Here is a 10,373-nt window from a genome sequence, read left to right on the forward strand (position 1 = left end):
GATTTTCCTGAATTTCATCCTCTAGTTCTTCTACTGCTTTATTTCATTTCTGCTATAAAATTTTAATTTCCAAGAGTTTTTGCTGGTTCTCAGACTTCCCATTTGATAGCCTCTTGCTTTTGTGTTGTGGATTCAGGATTTTTGAATTCTTATTTCTGAGTATATCAATAGTAATTTTCTGCCATTTTTTTCCACCTTCTTGATTGTCTCTGTAGTTTAATTTCATCTCTGGCTTTCAAATTGGAAGCTTTCCTCAGATAATAGTAATAGCTACCATTTATTGGATGTCAAGCACTGCTCTAAGTATTTTACTTGTTTTAATATATTTAATCCTGATACCAACCCATTGAAGGAGTTACCATTATTATCTTCAATTTACCAGTAAAGGAATAGATAGAGAAAGGTTAAGACTTTCATCCAGGTCACCCAGTTTAGAAGTGAACCCAAGTCTAATCAAACCTCTAGCTTTCCAGTTTACAGAAAATATGTGGGATAGAGAAATAAATTAAATGATACCACAATGAATCAATCATCTAAATCTAGAATGCGGGACATTGTACAAGAAAAATTACCAAGTTTTACCAACAATCAAGGATATAAGGAAACATTTTTAAAAGAAGGGGAGGGGGATCACTGTGGAATAAAGACACATAAGAAACTTAGTCACAAAGTGCAGTGTGTACACCTTGTTTGGTTTTGGATTTGAACAATACATAAGAGGACATGTTTGACATGTGAGCATAGATTGGATATCAAATAATATCAATTTACAATTATTGGAAGTTTTGCTAGGTATAATGCATGAGATATGCAGCTGTGTGTACACCTTAAAAATTGTTGAGGACCCCAAAGAGATTCAATTTATGTGGGTTATATTTTTGAAATTTGCCTATTAGATATTAAAACTGAGAAATTTTTAATGTAATTACAATTTTATTTTAAAACAAAAATAAATGTCTTACATGTTCACATAACATATTTTATGAAAAACGACTCTTCTGAAACAAAAAAACCCAGAAGAGTGGCATTGTTTTACATTTTTGTAGGTCTTTCAAGAGTCTGGTTTCATAGAAGACAACTGTCTTCTCACATGGGGTATTGCTTCAATCTGCTGCAGTATGTTGTGAGGTTGAAGTCCATGTAACTAGAAAAGGAGCATTAAGGTACCTTCTCAGATAACTGTGGATGTTCTTTGATACTATATCAAAACTTGACAAGTGGTAGTTTCTTAAAGGTTATGGCAACATGGGATTTAAAACCATGCTAGTGAACTTCTTTTATCCAGCTTTTTAAAAATATTAAGATATAATTGACATACAACGTTGTGCAAGTTTAAGGTGTACAGTGATTTGATTCAATACACTATGTATTGCAAAATGATTACCACCGTAGTGTTAGCTAACATTTATGTATATATATATGTTCACATCATATAATTATCATTTCTTTGCTGTGGTGAGAAAATTTATGACTTATTCTCTTAGCAACTTTCAATCATACAATACGCCAATGAACTTTTCATACTCTGTGACAGTAAAACCCACTAGTTTATCTTGCATTTTTGAATGGATCTTTTATCGAACATGATTTTGTCAAGACATGCATTAGTCATTTGGAAATTATTCATTCTCTGAGTTATGCAGATCTTTCAAATGCTGACACATTTCATTATATAACATCAAAAAATCATATTCATTAATGTCACTACCAACCTCATCAGAAAAAAATCTTCTGTTATGGGGAAGCTATCAAGCTCACAGTAGCAGATAAAAGTTTTCCAAACTTCTAATTTTCATTCAAAATATCAAATTTTCTCTTTAGCAACAAATACCATTAGTTGTTTTTCTTGAAGTGATGGGTGCACCTTGTAGAGAAAACACCTGGCAAATACCCAGGTCTGAACAATCACAGTTTGTTTCAGTTTTACTTTCAGATAAGAATGGTGCTCTTGAGAAAGAAACTAGTTCAGCTCACAGTTCAATCATGTAAGTGCTTTTCCAAGAGGAATTCATCACCCAGGACTGCTTACACCTAACTTCCCATTTTGCCACACTTCGTATTTAAAAGAGATGGATTCAGTGGTTGAGATTTAATAAAATTAGTAACTTTTACTGCTGTTTGGTGCCATTCCCTTGATTGTTACTAATCAGGTGCCAGGAGTTTACCCATCATTGCTTTTACAAGGTCATTAAAAATGTCAATGGAAAGTCAAAATAATGGCTTAATATTATTATGAATGTAGTAATACGGGTGACCTCCTGAAGCAGTCTGAGAGAGTCCCAGAGTCCAGAGAGCACACACTGAGAACTGCTGTCCTAGAGAAACTTGCACACCTGTACCAGGAATATATTAAGAATATTCATAGCAGCATTGTTTGTAAAAGCAGGAGCCCTCAAACAAACCACATTTTTATCATTGAGGGAATGGACAGTGTATTCCTTCATCCCGTGGTCTACCATATAGCAGTGAATGAATGTACTAGATGAAGAACTTATTTAGGAAGTGATCTCAGGAATCAGAAATGGTGAGTTAGAAAAAAAAGAAGAAAAACCAATAAAATACGCATTGTTGAGTTACTGGTGACTGCGGGCTCCTGTGCTCATTCCTGCTGGGAACTCTGAGGAGGAACAGTGTAGAATGCAGTTCAGAACTCTTCCTTTGAAGGTGGGAGGCTGGAACATTTTCAACTCTCAGCACCATCCTGTTGATTCCCTGGGGCATTAACTTTCCTGAACTCCTGGGCTGCATACAGGCTGAACAGTCTTCCTAGACTTGGATAAGCAAAGAGGTGCTGTGGCTTTTGAGGTGGCATGCTGGCAGCTTGCCTGCAAGTCTCAGCTACCCTGCAATCAGGTGGGCTGAGGGGATATGGTGTGGGCCACCACAGGGGTCTGACAGACTCAGTAACTAGGATTGAGTGAAAAAAGGAAATTACTGGGAATGATATAGAATGTGGTCCATCTTTATCAGTTCAAAAATACATGAAAGTATATAATGCACTGTTAAGGATACAATTATGGATATTCTGAGTATACATTTACGAATATTATGAAAGCAAGACAGGCGGGAAAGGGTTTCTCACATGTTGGGAGATAGTAGGCAAGTGTGCTTGTCAGAAAGCACATGTCAGGGTGCAGCTGGAGATAAAGGTAGTGAGTTAAAGGAGGTAGCTAATTGGTGGGTGTCTGTGAAACCCATCTCCAATTTTACACTGATTTGGAAAGTAAAAGCGTGCAAGTTTTTCAGAAAGGCTGTGATAAGATCAGAACATATCAAAGGGAACCACTACGCAGTTAGCTTGGGCAGGAAAGAAGCTGAGGGGCACCGGCCCCTGACACCTCATGGAACGTGGAGGTTCCCTGGCTTTTAGGGAGCCTCTTTTTTTGCTCTGTTCCCTTATCAGGGGCAGACAGGCGGGGCGGGGCTTGTTGGTGTATGGGGACAGCTAGAAGGGAGTCTGTGGGGCAGAGGAAGTCCCGTGGCTGAGGACTGAGGGTATTAGAATAAAAGATGAGCTTTCCTCAGTCCCCACTCCAGAGCCGTTCTGATGCTCCCGCCTGGGCTCCCTGAATAGACGGAGGGAGTGTTCCCAGCTTGGAGGTGCCAGCCTGCCTGTGAGGGACAAGGGCAGCTGATTCCAAGTGGTGAGTCCTCCTCCGCTCCCCTCTCTTCATTCCTTTCAGTCCTTAGGCTTCTTGGGATTCTTGGGTTCATTGGACAAACTATCCCCTTTGTCCTTGCTCAAAAGAATATTTTAAAGTATGAAATGAGCACCAAGGGGGCTGGATGGATTTTGTCTAAAGACACTCATTTAAGTACTACTGTCACCATTATTTATTATAGCTATCATTTGTTAGTGCTCAGCTCCTGTGCTGTGTGCTTTCACATTGATCATCTGTAGATTTGCAGGGTCATCTTAAGCTACTTGGAGTTATCAGGGGAAATTTCACTGCATGTTTTTTTCTGATTTAGAAGTTTTTTGGGAAAAAAAAAAAAACTGTTTCAAGCTTAAAAGTAAATGACGGCCTGGGGAAAAAATATTCCCATGTTGTAGTAGAAAAAAAATTGTTACTCTATGAAGAATTTGCAAACATTAAAGAGACAATTGCCCAAATAGAAAAATGGACAAAGTATATAGACAGGTAATTGACAAACTCCAAATAACAAAATGAGTAATCAAAGAAATACAAATTAAAATGAAACACCATTAATACTTTTCAAAGAGATACCATTTCATTACTTGTTGAAATGACAAAGGTTGTTTTTTTTAAAGACAAAATCAGTCATGGCAAGATTGTGGCAATCTCATACACTTTGTTAAATTGATATGACCCATTTAGAGGGCAAACTGGCAGTGCAAATTAATAGTCTCTCCATTTTAAAGATGGAAAACTCAAGGCCTAAGAGCTTAAGTGACGTGCCTGAAGTTACAAAGCCAGCAGTTAGGGACCAAGTCAGGGCTGTGACTAAGCCTTCCTTCCTCCAGCCCTCCGTCCACCATCACCTGGAGCAATGCTTCCAACAGCAATGCGTTGGAAAACAACCTAAGTATCCTACAATATGAAATTATTTTTCAAATTCTCACATACCCACGGTGGAACAGTGAAGTCATTAAAAGAAAATTTGGTGCCGTGGGAAAATGCACATAATGGGAAGCTTGGTGAAAATGTCAGGTATCAAAACAGTGTATTCAGCATGGACTTATTTTTTTTAAGCTATACACACAGAAAAAAACGTTTGAAGAAACATATCTCTGGGTGGAGGAATTACAAATGATTTTAAATGTTTTGCCATTTTTTGCTAATTTCCTAATTTTTTTGCAATAAGGATAGAAAAAGCAATAAATCTTATTTAATGAAAACATTTAAAAAATAACCAAAATGTCTTGGGGCTACCCTGGAGGTGAATTGGAGCTGCTGACTGGCGATGTCCTCGGGAGAAGGAGCACCCACCCCAGAGGGCAATGTGAGGGGCTCCAGAGCCTGAGGGAATTTGGGGCCACAGTCCAGGGGAGAGAGTGAGAAGAGAAGGCTTTTAAGTCCTTGAAGTTGAGTACAAAGAAAAAATTTTAAATTCTAAATACAGCAATGAAAAAATACATATTTACACATGACCACGTGTTTTGGGAGACCCGTGTACTACAGGAGCAAAGGCGGCATCTAGACCCCTGCGAATGGGAGACCCTCACTCTTGTCTTTTCAGTCTTTCTCCTACCCTGTTTCCCCTTGTCCAGCTTTCAGTTTCCTCTCCCATTCTTAGGTTTCTTCTCTGCCTCTGATTTGGAAATGCCCCTTGACCTCCCTGGTTCTCCTTCACCATTGCTCTGCTCTCTGAAGGCTCTTAGAATCAGATTCTGAGTCATCCGCCTCCCAACTCAATAACTGTAATCTTAAGCTTCAAGTCCCCAAATTAAGTCATTTCTAGCAGAGAACTCAAAATTAAACAAGCACTTTTGAAATGTAATTTTTCCTTTTTTTGAAGCAAAAAGATTGCATATTGAAGCTGGACAGGAATTTAAAACTCCATCTGACCAAAATTCCTTAATTGAGTTAATTTTTTGCTAAATTTAGTTTTGTGTTATACAGTTTTTTCATTATTATCCTATACTTTATTAACAAGTTAGGAAGCAGAGATAGGAAAAAATTGTCCATATTTCCACTAGCTTAATTATTAACAACTATTCATATTTTATGGCACTTCCTTTAAGCTCCTTTCTTACACACCTTCTACTGTAGTTGCAATCATTGTAAATATATTCTTTTGTATTTTGCTTTTAACACATCATTATTAGTTTTCATTGGAACACAGTCTTGACAAGCCATAATTTACTTAGTCATTTCCATATTGATGTATCTATAGATAATCCAGTTTTTCACTATTATAAAAATACTACTGAGATTATGTGACCTTTCATATTTCAGATTTTTTCTTTAGAATAGATTTCCAGCATATTTCCTACTAGCTCAAAAGGCAAATACATCTTACCTCTTGTTACTTCTTAATTTACATTTAACTCAGCAAATATAAGTGAAGCTCTCATTTTAAAGATGGGAAACTCAGGACCTAGGAGTTTAAGTGATTTGCTCAAAGTTACAAAGTCACACAGGGTTCAAGATAAGGCTAAAACCAAGCCATCTGACTCCAGCCCTCAGTCCACTAGGATATGAGCTTTTCTTTTACCATTCAGTTTTATTTAACCTTATATTCTTGGGAATTATCCCCTTAGCTTACTCTTTGACCTTTTAAGATGAGATAATGAATGAAATTCACATCTTTAATAAAAATCTAAGATGATCTATCACACTAGTCACACTCTACCTAACAACAGCAGAATATACATTTTTTAAGACACATGAAATATTTGCCAAAATAGGCCATATGTCAGCACATCAAAGAAATCAATAAAAGGATTCAAATCGTACAAAGTTGTTTTCTAGCCACAATGGAATTAAATTAGAAATCACTAACAGAAAAACTTCTTGAAAATTCCAAAATATATGGAAATTAGATAATACATTTTTAAATAATTCATAGGTCAAAGAAGAAATCCAGAGGGAAATTAGAAGGTATTTTGAATGTAATGAAAATTAAAACCACTACATATCAAAATGTGTGGGATGTCACTAAAGCAATACCTAGGGAGAAATTTATAGTACTAAATCACTATGCTAGAAAGGAAGATCTCAAATCAGTCACCTAAGCAACAAGAAAGGAGGAACAAATTAAACCCAAAGTAATAAAGATCTGAGCAGAAACCAATACAATACAAAACAGAAAAATATTAGGTAAAATCAATGAAATCAAAAGCTGGTTCCATCAATAAAATTGATAAACCTCTAGCCAGACTGATCAAGAAAAAAGAAACATGAATTACGAATACCAGGAATGAGAGAGGTGACAACACTACCCATTCTAATTAAGCAAATTCCTTGAAAGATCTGAATTTCTAAAGCTCACTCAAGAAGAAATAGATAACCTGAACTGCCCTATGTTTATTAGAGAAATTGAATGTGTAGTTACAAGCCACCTCATAAAGAAAACTCCAGACCCAGATGGCTTCACTGGTGAGTTCCATCAAGCATCTGAGGAAGAAATAATATCAGTGCTGTATAAACTCTTCCAGAAAATTGAAGAGAATACTTCTCATCTCATTCTGTGTGAACAGCATTACTCTAATGACCAAAATTAGAAAAAGATAGAACAAGAAAAGTACTGAAGCCATATCCCTCATGGACACAGAGGCAAAAATTCTCAAAATTTTAATAAATTTTATCCAAAGATACAGAAAAAGGTTACATCACAATTGATTGGGGTTTATCCCCAGAAGGCAAAGATGATATAACATTCTAAAAAAATCAATATAATTTATATTAACAAACTAAAAATTAAAAATCATATGATCATCTCCATAGATATGTGACAAAATTTAACATACATTCCTGGGAAAAACTCTCAGAAAACTAGGTCTAGAAAGGAATTTCCTTGGCTTGATAGAAAGCATCTATGAAAAGCTTATGAATAACATTATACCCAATGGTGAAAGAAAGAATGTTTTCCACTGGGTCAGGAACAAGGCAAGGAACCAGTGCAATAAAGCAAGATAAGGAAATAGAAGATATCCAGGTTACAAAGGGAAAAAGTAATCTGTCTTTCAGATGATATGATCATATGTAGAAGACCCTAGGAATCTACAGAAATGCTACTAGAACCAATAAGTGAGTTTAGCAAGGTCATGGATATAAGACCACTATACAGAAATTAATTGTATTTTTATATGTTAGTAATGAAAAACCAAAAATTAAAATTAATACCATTTATAATAGCATCAAAATATTACATATTTAGGAATAAATCTGACAAAAGATGTGTAAGATCTATACTTGGAAAACCATAAAATACTGCTGAGAGAAATTAACAAAGACCCAAATAAGTCAGGAGATAAACCATGTTCATTGGCCAGAACACTCAATATTGTTAAGATGTCAGTGGTCCCCAAATTGTGTCATGTACATTGAACTTTAGGAAGTGAAATCATATTTTATATTTATTAAGGGAACTTTCTTCATAAAAGAATTCCATGATAATCACTCTGAAAAGTGAGCAAGTCATTTGCCCATTTGTAGCTCATGATACAGGGCTATGACATGGATTAATTAATTAATTCATCTATTTATCCATGATTTATATTTTACCTGCTTCCAGAAAGGATCCTTCCAATTTGCTTGCAGGATACCCTGGTGTCTGTGTGATTGCCTTTCTGTGCTAAGTGTAAAATGAGGAAAACAATACTTATTTTTCAGGGTTGTTGTCAGTACTGAAGACAATATATGTAGAGTGCCTACAGATGCAATAAGTGAGAGCTATTATTAACATAGAACAAAATTAACAAAAAAATATATTATGATTTAGAGTTAATTCAATCCTACACTAACACAATGTCAATTAATGTAATACTGATATATGTTAAGTGAGAACATGATGGAAGAAGAGGCCATCCCAGCCAAACAGATCAGAAGACTAAATCCTGGAGATCAGTATGGTGACCAGATGGTTATTACATCCACATAAGAAAATACAAAATAAAAAAGCTGGCAGCACTTCTCAATTTTCCACTACAAAACTCTGAGAAGAAGCTGTGCTGAGCAGCTATGTCGGCAGCTTCTGTTTATGGACCCTGGGGGGCTTCCAGCTGTGCTTCTTTACCTCTTGGGCTGTGTGCACCTCTGCCCAGAGTGAACTCTACTTCTCCTTCCCTTCCTGGCCATCCTCCGCCTTCTCCTTTCTATATATTTGTTTTCCGATAATCAAAGTTATACATGTTTAAGGTAGAAAATACATAAGAAAAACCATGAAGAGCCCCTTTAACCTCATGCCCACCCCCAGAAGTAGCTACTCTTCAATATCTACATTCTTGCCTTTTGTCTAACATCTTCTACCTAAATTGTGTCATGCCATGCATAGTTTTTTTAAGTTGTTGTTTGGGTTGTAGTGAAAATTTCCCAATGCTATTAAAGATCATCTTCTATCACGTGATCATGAAATGCTACATAGTATGTCATTGCAAGAATGTACCATAGTCATTCCCATTTTAATGGTCTTAGGCTGTTTTCAAGTTTTTTTCATAAATGACTTTGTGATGAGTATCCTCACCATCAAATCCTCATGCACATCCTTATTTATTTCTGGAAGTGACATTACTGGATTAAAACATTTACATATTTGTAAATTGTTTGATACTTATTGCTAACCTTGTGAAATCTTAGCAATGGGCAAGAGAGTCAGTTTGTCCACATGTGCAATAACTCTGGGTATTATTTTTTTCTAGCACTTGATAATCTGAAGAAAAACAAATCCTATCCAACTGTGGTCTGACTATTTCTTTTGATGACTAGAGAGTGAATGTCCTATTTCTGAATGTCAGCCTTTCCTAGAGCTGCTTTCTGTTAACCAGTAACCTGATCATGTGCTTCATGGGGACTTCCCTCCTGAAGACACCTCAAGTGGCCTCATTAAAGAGTGACAATCTAAGGAAAGGACTTCATTTGCCTTTTTATTCTCAGAATCTGGTACAAATCATTTCACATGTATTTTCTATGAATCCTCACTACAGCCCTATGTACAAGGTAGGTGCCATTATTAATTTCATTTCATGCGTGAAGGAGAGGAGGCTTGGAGAAGTGAACTAAGCTGTCCAAGGTCACACACCCAGGTAATGGCAGAGCTGGGGTTGAACTCAGGTGGACCCTCTACAGCTCATGCTCTTACTCAGTAAACTCTCTGAATCGAGGGTGGGGCCACTGGGGTCTCATATTACTTGATTTCAAGCAGCCCTGGTTCAGCTTGGAGCTCTGTGTCACTCAGGGTGTGTTTTAAAAGTACCTTCTAGTTGAGGATTCTGGGATTGGGGTAACTCCAGGGGATCCTGGGCCCTGCCCACTTCCACCTTCAATGATAGTTGGTAAGGCAGAGAGCTTTTCTCATTTACCCAACTTCTATTGTTCAGTTTCTGAGTAGCTGGAAATGTGGGAAACACGTAGGAAAGTGTGAGGGACAAAAGAAAAGGGTCCTAACTTAATCCTAACCTCACTGTGGCTTAGTGTTATGTTGCCAGTTACAGCATGGGGGGGACTAATGGAGTATGTTATATGCATAATTTTTTTTTATTTTGGTATCATTACAGTTACAGAAAGAACATTATGTTTACGAGGTTCCCCCCTTCACCAAGTCTCCCCCACATACCCCTTCACAGTCACTGTCCATCTGCGTAGTAAGATGCTGTAAAATCACTACTTGTCTTCTCTGTGTTTATACGCATCATAATTTAAAAAAACAAACAAAATCAGCCCTGAAGCCCTGTGCTGTTTGCTATGAGA

The sequence above is a fragment of the Manis javanica genome, chromosome 4 (genome assembly GCF_040802235.1).
Source record: "Manis javanica isolate MJ-LG chromosome 4, MJ_LKY, whole genome shotgun sequence".
NCBI lineage: Eukaryota > Metazoa > Chordata > Mammalia > Pholidota > Manidae > Manis > Manis javanica.